General features: G+C 36.2%; 1 non-coding gene across 1 annotated transcript; it reads left to right on the top strand.

Annotated features, from left to right (window-relative positions):
* The first annotated feature begins 10,345 nt into the window (after nucleotides 1–10,345).
* Nucleotides 10,346–10,449, top strand: LOC113284751. Its single transcript, XR_003328368.1, has one exon. It is a non-coding gene; the product is annotated as a U6 spliceosomal RNA (small nuclear RNA).
* The last annotated feature ends 241 nt before the right edge of the window (nucleotides 10,450–10,690 follow it).

The raw sequence follows: 10,690 nt of genomic DNA, 5'->3' as shown, positions 1-10,690 counted from the left end.
TATAAATCAACTAACTAATTCTAGTAATTTAACTAATCTAATCGTTTAGTTTTAATCATTGTAGGGGTAATTTTAGCCATCTAAAAATACGTAGTTAAGGGGTGTCTTATTTTACTTCATAATGATCTAGGTTTTGCCTTTTATTAGGTATGGGACGCGATCGGCTTACAGGGTCTAGTCTCACGGATTCTCACAGGGTGACGGTGATCGTCAAATCCTGAAATCTAGACGGATGGGATTATTTTAAATTATCTTGGTAATCCGGGTTGTCCGTCCCATGAGCCGTAACAACTTCATATTTTCTAGTTGTCATTCTTCTCCATTTATGTTAGAGGAAGATAAAAATTTGATTCTTCTTTTTGAAGAACATAAATGCGATGCTTTTTTCTTTCTTTCTCCGGAGCAGTATTATCAAATCAAGGGGTATTATTACTTGATAAAAATTGGAGCATTAAAAATTATAATGATGAAGAATCAGACCCAAATCCTACGATCAAATCAAAACCCATTTTTAAAACATGATGATTAAACAAAAACCCATTTTCTCTCAAGATTTTACTATTGATTTCAGAGATTTTGTTTTAATAGGACAATTAGTGGTACATTAGCGGAGAAACCCAAATCAAAAAATTGAATGCTACACTAAAGAGTCATTTAAGATATGTTGGCAATTTCATTGGATTCAATCTCTAGAGGTAATGATTTTTCACGTGGTGTAAGATCGATCTAGTGGTTTAATTTCTTTTGTGGATTACTTCTACAAATTCATGGTCTTCTTCTCTAAGACCTAAATGTTATTTTCTGAGATTTTTTTACGGGGTTCATGCTACTTTCATTCCATTGTTCAAAAAGACTACTAATCAAATCAAGCAAAGTTCATCTTTGTTATCATCTAACAAAATGTCAATCTAGTGGGATTAAAATGTAGATCTCTATCTCTTTGATATATTTGATATATAGGATTTTCTATTTTTCTTAATCACACCAAGAAAACATCATAGGCTTAATACTTACGAAATTCGTGAAAACATCATAGGTTTAATCAGAAACAACGGTTTCAATTTCAATTTTGATTAGGAATTCTGTAGCAAAAGATTAGATATCGTGGAATTTTTTTCACATGGGTCACGGGTAACCCGGATTACCTATATAATTTTAGAATAATCTCATCCGTCTAAACTTCAGGATCTGACGATCACCGTCGGCCTGTGAGAGTCTGTGAAACTATACCCCTGTCAGCCGATCGTCCCCATTAGAAGTTCCTATGGAATGGCCAAACACAAAGTTTGTTCATTTTGATCCCACTATGGGATGAACAAACCAAGAAAATCGATGTTCAAATGAACAAATCTGTTCATTTGAACATCGAGACACTCCACTAGGAACGGGTCTGCTGAAATGGCGCGCGCCATGTCAAATAACTCTGGCGACATCCTGGATGACGCACGAGTTTTTAACCAAAACGCGCGTTCTGCCGCAGAGCGGCAGCGTCATCTCCCTAAACCCAGCGTCTGGATCGATGTCGCCAAAAGCTCCATCTGAACGGTTCAATGATTTGGTGATCCAATGGCTACATTTTTTTCTTTCTATAAATACTCCTCATTTCAACTCTAAATTCACACATTCTACACATTCTTCTCTCTCAAATCATCTACAGAAATGCCTCCAAGAGTTCATGCAGTTAGATTCACTCAACAAGAGGATTTAGCTATTTGTAGAGCCTTTGTTTTTCACAAAGAAGATGCTGTCATGCGTAATGTAGCCGATTCGACGTTGACTTTCTGGGAGAAAGTTTTCAGAATGTTCGCCGCTGAAACGGGGAACATCCATGGGCGTGCTTCTCATGGATTGCATAATCGTTTTAGTGTAATTAGTACGAATGTATTGGAGTTCGTCGCCCAACTAATACAGAATCACCGAAATAAGCTCAACAGTGAAGCCGAACATGAAGTGTTTCCCAGAACTCTAGGGTTGTGTCCAGCATCTCATCGCGGTCGTCCTTTCGACTTCCATGCTTGTTTCAACATTCTTAGGGTGCTCAACAGATACGATCCCTATATCGCCCTAGGAATTCCACCACTCTCCGAGAATTGACGCCTGTGTAGTAGTTGTTTTAATTTAATGTATTTCTTTTATTCTCATGTATGATGTGGTTGTTCAATGCAGTATGTTTTTATTTATGTAATTGATGGTGCAATGTCTAATCTAAGTGAAATTTAAATTACTTGATATTGATGGTTTTAGATAATCGTAATAACACATAATAAACAACAAATTAAATAACATAATACCATAGTGAATTGATTTGTCCTACAACTTCAATCAGCCCACTCCACCAAAAAACACCTGGGACATTCCCAAAAATGCCTTTCATATGTGTCTTCTTCAGAAGAAGTCCGCAAATGCATAAAAGTCCGGCAACCGGGCTTTGAGCATGAACTGATTCTCTGTGGACAATGTTTGTATTCGTGATTTCCATATCCACAATGCTTGCAGTGTAATAACTCCTTCTTCAATTTGGCTTTAAGTTTGAACTTTTTGCACATTGTTGCAATCTTTTCTTATTCTTGTTTTTTAATCTTCATAGCATCATCTAGCATATGTGGTTCCTATGGACAATTGGGATCTTGACATTGCAAATACCTGAGATTTTCTGGTTGTGATTCAATCACCATTTTGATGCGTGGAAAACCTTCTCGCGGACACTTTGAATACATTCAAGGACATTGCATAAGACTGTGGTTACCCATGAAACATAATGGGCAAACCTCTTTTGCTTCGACACATAATATTTGCTTCGATTTTCCTTTAGAAAACATGGTGGATGATGTGAGAGATATCGGTTGGTTTGGTTTAGAGTAAAATCTAGTGATGTATTTATAATAGAATATAGGCGTTGGTAATTCAAACGGGCGCTTAAAGGAAATTCTCGGGCGACTTCACTAATGTTGCCCGAGACTTTACTACGAACGCCAACGGCTAAATTTCCATTTCAAACGTCTAAATTTCCATTTCCAACGGAAAATTTTTCGTTCACAAATCCTATAAATTTTATCCATTCTACGTCCAAAATCACATCTTCTTCTTGTTCTTCTTTTTTCTTATATCTCTCCTCCTCCTTTGCAGAAATGTCTCTTAGAAATCATGGTCCCAAGTTTACCAAAGAAGAGGATATAACTCTATGCAAAACATATTTATTTCATAGGGTAATCACTGGTGTTCTTATTTCTCATGAAAGTTCTTTTTGGGAGAACGTGTTTTCAATGTTCGTCTCATTGACTGGAAACCCAGGAAACCGAAATGCTCGTCAATTGCGTGCTCGTTTTCAGCATATTAGGCTTACAATCCATCCATTTCTTGCTTTGGTAATAGAAATTGATTGAGAAAAGTTCAGCGGTGTAACTGAAGATGAAGTGATTCAAACAACTCTTGATAATTGGGAGGAAGCTCACGGTAAGCCTTTTCGTTTCGAAGCGTGTTTCAGAATTTTAAAAGATGGTCCATCTCAAGCACATCGTTACTGCACTCGAATGCCGCTGCCGGAATTTACAATGGAAGAAGATGTTGCTCTAGTTCGATGTTGTTTACATCGTATGGCGAGACCAATGAACCATGAAAATTTCTGGGAAAGAGTATTTGGACATTTTGTAGTATCGTGGAACGAATCAATAAGAAACAATAAGAGCCTAGAACTAAGAATTGCATTCATCAGCAATGAAGTCAAACATTATACAGAAATATTGTGTATGGTTCATCGTAGCAATTCTTGATTATCCAACGAAGAACTGAAAACCATCACTCAGACCAAGTTTACCGAAGAACGCGGAGAGAGTATAGGCATTTTGAATTCTATGAACTTTACAGAGAGAATGTCGCTGGATTTGATGCAGTTTGATGTTTTTGTTGTGGTTTATTGTTATTTGCAAGTTTAATAAATTGTAATAAATTTCACTTTTAATCTGAAGTGGAAATCTATTTTAAAAATATAAACATTTTCATTCATTGTTATTACTGCCAATTCTTTTACAAGATATAAACTTAGAAAATAATAAAAACGTCAATGAAAATCAAGTACAAGTTTTGGCCTCCTGTTTATCTTCATTTGAGGCGCTCTTTGACAGTTTCACCTTTGTTTTTGAATTTTTTGTTGTTAACTTTCAAAACTGGAGCTCTTCTTTGCCTTTTAGCGGAACATTTTCTTGGAGAAACAACTTCTAAAACTTGCACTTCCCTTTTACAATTCTCAATCTTTTTAAAACCCCCACATATCTTAGAAACAACAGCTTCAAGTTTTGCATCGCAAAAAGGTGTGATCGCCTTTCCAGCCATTTTAGAAGAGAAAATTCAAGTGAACTTTGGTGTGAGTGAATTGTTCGAAGATGATGGTAATTTATAGAGGGAAAAAGTAATGTTCGAAAATTTAAAAACTATCCGTTAGCGTCAGCACCAAAAACTCGGGCAATGGCACTGGTGACTCCACGTCACCCTTCCTGACGCCAGTGTTTGCGTGCAGGACGCCAACGTTTTTCCATTGAGCGCCAGCGTATGTATCCAGGTCGCGCGCCTATTAGCCTAGCGCCCAGTGTTTTTCCATAGTGGAAAACCCAGTTTGGCCATCCACCTGGCTGAACAGATTTTTATGTTTGGCCATTGCCCTTAGGTATACCCTAATTTGCCAAGGTTCTTTATAAGACGTTTTTTCTTTTCTTTCTTAAAGGCTTTTTTTTGTTTAACTTCTAAGATATGTTCTTCTCTCTCGACTTCTCCCTCTGAACCAGAAACTCTCCTCGCCTCTCATATCTTCTATCTTCTTTTCTTTCATTTTGAGGTAAGGGTTCCTCCTATTTCATTTCTAGTCTAACTGCCTTTATGGAATTATTTTTCGGTCGAATTAAGGTTTTAATTTGATTCCAATGATTTACGGTTTCATCTCTTGTTACAAAGTTTGAAACTTTACCAGTGATAAGAGTTAAGTAGAGTCTGATTATTTCCCAAATTTTTATTTTTCCAAATAGAATACGATGAGATCCCGTTGTTACTCTGGATTTGACATGATCAAACCTATATTGCCAGGCTATTAGATTGCTTTAGTTATTTGATGTTTAGGTTTTGATCCGATCTGCTTAATTTCTTAGTATCCGTTTTATTTTCTCTATCCAATTTCATGGATCTGAAATTGGATTCATGATTATCCCGATTTTGTGATCCTAAACTCTTTATGCATTGGTCTACAGTAGTCCCTCGTAATTCTTTTTGAAGATTCTCTTTTCTAATATTAAATTTTGTTGCTTAATTTTTTTCTTTCAGAAAAAAGAACGTTTGTGATCCACGGATTTATTTTAGGTAAGTAAAGATGATGATGCTTATTCTTGTACCTTGTTGTGTTTTATAAGGAGTTAGAAACCTGATACGCGCAGGACTTGTCTGGCTTAGTTTCCCGATATAGGCCAATCTCTGGCGGTATCTTCCAGAAACGCGTTTACATATGTCAGGGGTTAGTCCACGAGTGAGTTGAGATGAGTTTAATGTATTTTGGATCTTGGGGATTTTGAGAGAGTATAGGTAGTTTGAGAGAATTTGGTGTTTTGATTGTAGGGAGTTTGAGAGACTCTCCCAAAATCTCTACTCTTTGAGAGATTTGGAGTGAGGCAAAAATACACTATAAAATCCCCAGAACTCCCCAAAAAAAAAACCCAACTCCCTAGCATTCTAGTTTTTACCACTAACAGGGAGTTTAAGAGTTTTTTTCAAACTCCCCCACGACTAACGGGGTTTTCTAGGGAGTTTGGGAGACTCTTCTAAACTCTCCCACGACTAACGGGGATTTTGAGAGACTCCTTTGAACTCCCCCACGACTAAAGGAAAACAACTCAACGACACCCAACTCCCTTGAGGACTAACACCCTATGTGTATATATATAGAGGACTAAGTTATTATCGTGCATGTATAATTTTATTTGATCATCTCTAAGAAAACCCTATTTATCAACACCAAAGCTTGCTTAGAAAGAGATAAAGTTGAAGAAAAATCATGAAGCAATATGGTGATACTTCTAAATTTCCTCCTCTCATGCCCCATCGTGTTATGGGTAATGAATTATTATCTAAGTCTCCTCCTCTTACGAGTTGTACTAGTCATCCTATTGTGGGAAATGAGTTATTACTTTGTGAGATACTGACTAGGGTCCCTGTAAAACCACTCATGAGGTTCAAGTGTGTATGCAAACAATGGTACTCCTTGATACATACAGATCGAAGCTTCATCGATTTACACTTCGCACGATCAAAATCATGTAATTTTGCTGGTGGTGATGGTAGTGTCTCCCTTTTTAGGTTTTCGTATCAACTTCGTGTTTTCTCCTCAGTTGAACTATTACTCTCTCAAGGAAGAGTAAAGGATGTTGAAAGGGAAATATCTATACCAGGATCTTCTCTGGTACACGTTTTTGGAGCTATCAATGGGTTAATTTCTGTAATAGAAACCAGCACATGTTCTGTTCGTGTGTTCAATCCGAGCACGGGACAGTCAACACCTTGGGTAAAATCCATGATTAAACAACAAAGTGAAAATCCACCGGAGGAAATACTAGCTATAGATGAAGATGGTGATTATGCAACTTACAAGGTTACTTATGGTCGTGGACCGTGGCATTACTTTGGGTATGATCCTGCTACTAAAGAACACAGAGTGGTTATTATGTGGATCAAGGAAATATCCAAATAGCGGGGATCTTTACCTTCTGAAACTGTATGTGAGGTCATGACCGTTGACGGTAGACATAACAACAACTTTATATTATGGAGAAGGCTGGATATATTCCCGCCAACAATTTCACCATTGGAATTCACTTCATCATCCCTTTACGTAAATGGTTGCATTTATTGGCTGACTCACCCATCTAAAACTAAGGAACCTTTGATTGTCGAATTTAATGTCGGGAGCGAAAAATTTAGAGCAATTTCAGTTCCCAATTACATCATTGAAGAAACTCGTTATCCTTATGCTAGTAAGTTGATACAAATCGGTGGTCGTTTAGCTGTGTTAGCTTTGAATATAAGGTGGGATGCTGAGTGTTCTTATCCTCCATTAAATAACAACACATCGATGAAGATGTGTGTGTTATATGATGGCGATGATGTTCAACACAAGAAACTGACAGGTATTAGTAATGCAACAACGTCTACAAGCAGCGCAGGCACTGTTAGGGATTTCTTGGGTTTCATTTACAAAGAAAGCCTCCTTCCTGTGCCCACTAGAGAAGTTTAGACCAATAGGAATCTTGGGTTTGGACTTCTTTTTTGCTGTTTTTGTTGCATCTGAAAGTGTGTTGGTACTCTTTGTTCTTTTTTCTGTTGTTATTAGTGAAAAGAGGCAAATTTGATAATGGATGTTTCTGATTTGATTTGTGTTTATGGTAATCTCTTCTCTTTATGATTTATGTTTATTTGTTTTTGTGGTAAATCCTTAATTTTCTTATTTGTTTACCATCTACTAATTTTTATCATCATCCTATATATTTTAATGCCAGTTCTGTATTTACTGATCAATATCTCTTATTTGGCCGGCCGATTGGAAAAATAAAATAAAAATCTCTTATGTGTTTCCTAGGCCTGATATCTATTTGCTATTATGTGAGTTTTATTGATAAAATAAAATAAAAATAGATGTACTAAAATTTGGTTGATGTATTTATCTCGTCCTCTTATTTTACTGACCTGCAACTGAAAGTTTATTGACAAGCTCCGGTTTTGGAAAATGCAATTGCGTAATACAATATGAGTTTGATGTTCTAAAAGTTTTTGGTGTTACAGCTTCTATGCTCAAAATGAGGTTCCGTGTTTTTATACATACGTGGAAGTTCATGACTTCATATTCTAGATGATAAGAAGCTGGGATGTCAACTTGCCGTTAGAGAAGATTTGATTGGCCAATCTGCAAATGATGCTGCTAAGGCTGAGACGGTTCTATTATTTCTGCCTCAAAACATATATTCTATATCTATCTTACTCGTATGATTTTTATTTTATCATCTCATTCATTGCTGACTTCGTACCCTTTTTCCCTTTTCTAGCTTCCAAGTTGAAGTCTCAGGTCTCATTGGTTAACAGATGTTTACTGATAATTTTCGTCTGGAAAATGTGAAAATACTTGTATTTCATTCGAATGGAAACTTGATATGAGGTACACGACATTGTGACAATGCCTCTGACATGTTGATATAGAGATAACTATGAGTGATCTTCGGATTTCAAAAGATTTTTGTTATAGGGAAAGCTGATTTATTTAGGGGGAAAGCTATTGTTATTAGATATGTACATGGGGAAATAATAGCTATTGTTATTAGATAACTATGAGATAACTTGTTGCTGCTGTCTGCATTACCCTATTTATTTCTTCCATGTTTGATTGTTCTTAGCATCAAAATGAATAGCTTAATAGAATTAAAACTTTATAGGGCAATTAGACATATTAAAAACAATTTGAATGTTAACATTTTAAATTTCTGAACTGAATGTGTTCGTATATTACGGTTGCATGTGCTTTGCATTTTTTCTGAATAGTGGCGAAGTTAACGTTCTGTTTAATGAATATTTGAAAATATTATCGGGGTTTAATGTTCTGAGCATTGGTTTCTTTTTATAGCTTTATTGGGTTCGTGTAGGCGAGTTGGATGCAGGGAAAAATTGGATTAGGTATAGTCTTTTAGTCGTTCCTTTGCCTTTTTTCTGTACTTTGAGCTGCCTTCTTATGGGCATTCGAGTAACAAGACCATTTTGAGATATAGTGGATGTACTAAATTTTAGTTGATGTTGTATTTATATCATCCTCTTATTTTTCTGACCTGCAACTGAAAGTTTATTGACAAGCTCCGGTTTTGGAAAATGCAGTTGCGTAAGACAATGTGAATTTGGTGTTCTAAAGATTTTTGGTGTTACTGCTTCTGTGCTCAAAATGAGGTTCCGTGTTTTTATATATTCGTGGAAGTTGATGTTCTAGATGATAAGAAGATGGGATGTCAATTTCCGTTAGAGACGTTAGATGATAAGTCTCAGGTCCCACTGGTTAACAAGTGTTTACTGATAATTTTTGTCTGGCATATTTGAAAATATTTGTATGTCGTTCATGGAAACTTGATAAGGTAGACGACATTGTGACAATGCCTTTGACATGTTATATGAGTGATTTTTGGATTTCAAATATCTATTAGTAATTTTCAAAGCTTCTACTCAGTATCATTTTCTATGGTTCGTATTGTGCAGTATTTTGTGTTTTGCTTCTTTAATTTTATCATTTTTGTGGATAGGGAAACATGTCGGACGAATCATCACCAACTTGCATTCTTATATAACAGTTCAGTTACTTCCACTGACATTTACATTCTTGCTCTTTTACCGCAGGTAAACATCAACGTTCTTTTAGATGGAAATGGGTTCGGAAGAAGAAGGAATACGATGCTCTACACAGTGCGTAGAGGAAGGACGACCGCACGACTATTAACCATATATGGTTAATATTTCTACATCTAATTTACACCATTTTTGGAAGCACAGTGATATTAGATGTACATATCTAACACAATTCGACTCGTGCAGCAAGCTTTGATAAGCATGTTTAGAATATGACTGCACCATCAAGGTCGCTTTCGAGCAACAAATTAACTAAGACAACTTCACAGATTAGATATCAATAATTTGGTTTAGCCTCGGGCCAGAATAAGCTGCATTTCTTATCCTTGCGCTGCCGTGGAAGAGTTTTTATTTCTTGTGAAGCACTACTGAATCTGAAGGAAGGGTTTGTATAATCTTTTTATTTTGAGGCTTGTCTTCTACAGAAAATTTGGCCCAACCCCTCTATTTCCGTGAAAGTTGTTTTCCATTTCTTCTTTTATGTGTTTTCTTGCGTGAATTCATAAGATTTTTGTTAGAGGGAGATAAAAAAAAAAGAAAGAAAGAACAATAAGAAAAAAAAATGATCCCAGAAGAGCAGAACTCAGTAATCGATTCACTTATTAGGACAAATTTAATTTTTTTATTTATTTTTTCAAACTCCGACTGAACCACTGTGGCTGGTGGATGCTTCAAAAAAGAAGATGGAGCTGGTGGTCACATTATCTACCAAAAGTACCCAAAATAGTAAAGTCCATCCCAAATCATGTCAGTTCCCAAGAACTGACAGTGTAACTGTTCCTTGTCTGTCTTGGACTCTTGGACGGAGCTGACAGAATAACTTTTACTTAGCCGAACTGTCGGATACACATAACTGACAGTACACACCTTCTGTTTCTATCTCTCTGACAATTTTATTTCTCACTGAAAATGACATTGACATTCTCTACGGCTAACTATTCCCTTCCGGTACATACAATAAAATTGGAATGATAAAGTGAAGATTAGTATGGCCCCGCACAAGGATGACACACAAATCGGGAAATGGCCCAAAAAAAAATTGACTGCTGAGAACCGGCAGCGGGTACGTTTTGTAATTCGAAAAACATTGATGTATGTTTATCATGTTTCTTCTGGGATCAGGATTTATTGGCTAGTGGAGTTTCTTTATGTTATTGATTTTTCCTTAGTTTATACTTTTTATTTTATTTTATTCTTTTATTGGTGTTTGAGATCAAGGTCTTCTCTTCAATTATTCTACTGGAACGAAAATCTTTTGAGTTATCTTGGATTGTCAATGGTA

The sequence above is a fragment of the Papaver somniferum genome, chromosome 5 (genome assembly GCF_003573695.1).
Source record: "Papaver somniferum cultivar HN1 chromosome 5, ASM357369v1, whole genome shotgun sequence".
Lineage (NCBI taxonomy): Eukaryota > Viridiplantae > Streptophyta > Magnoliopsida > Ranunculales > Papaveraceae > Papaver > Papaver somniferum.
The sequence above is the reverse complement of the archived record's forward strand: the minus strand, read 5'-3'. Positions and strand labels throughout refer to the sequence as shown.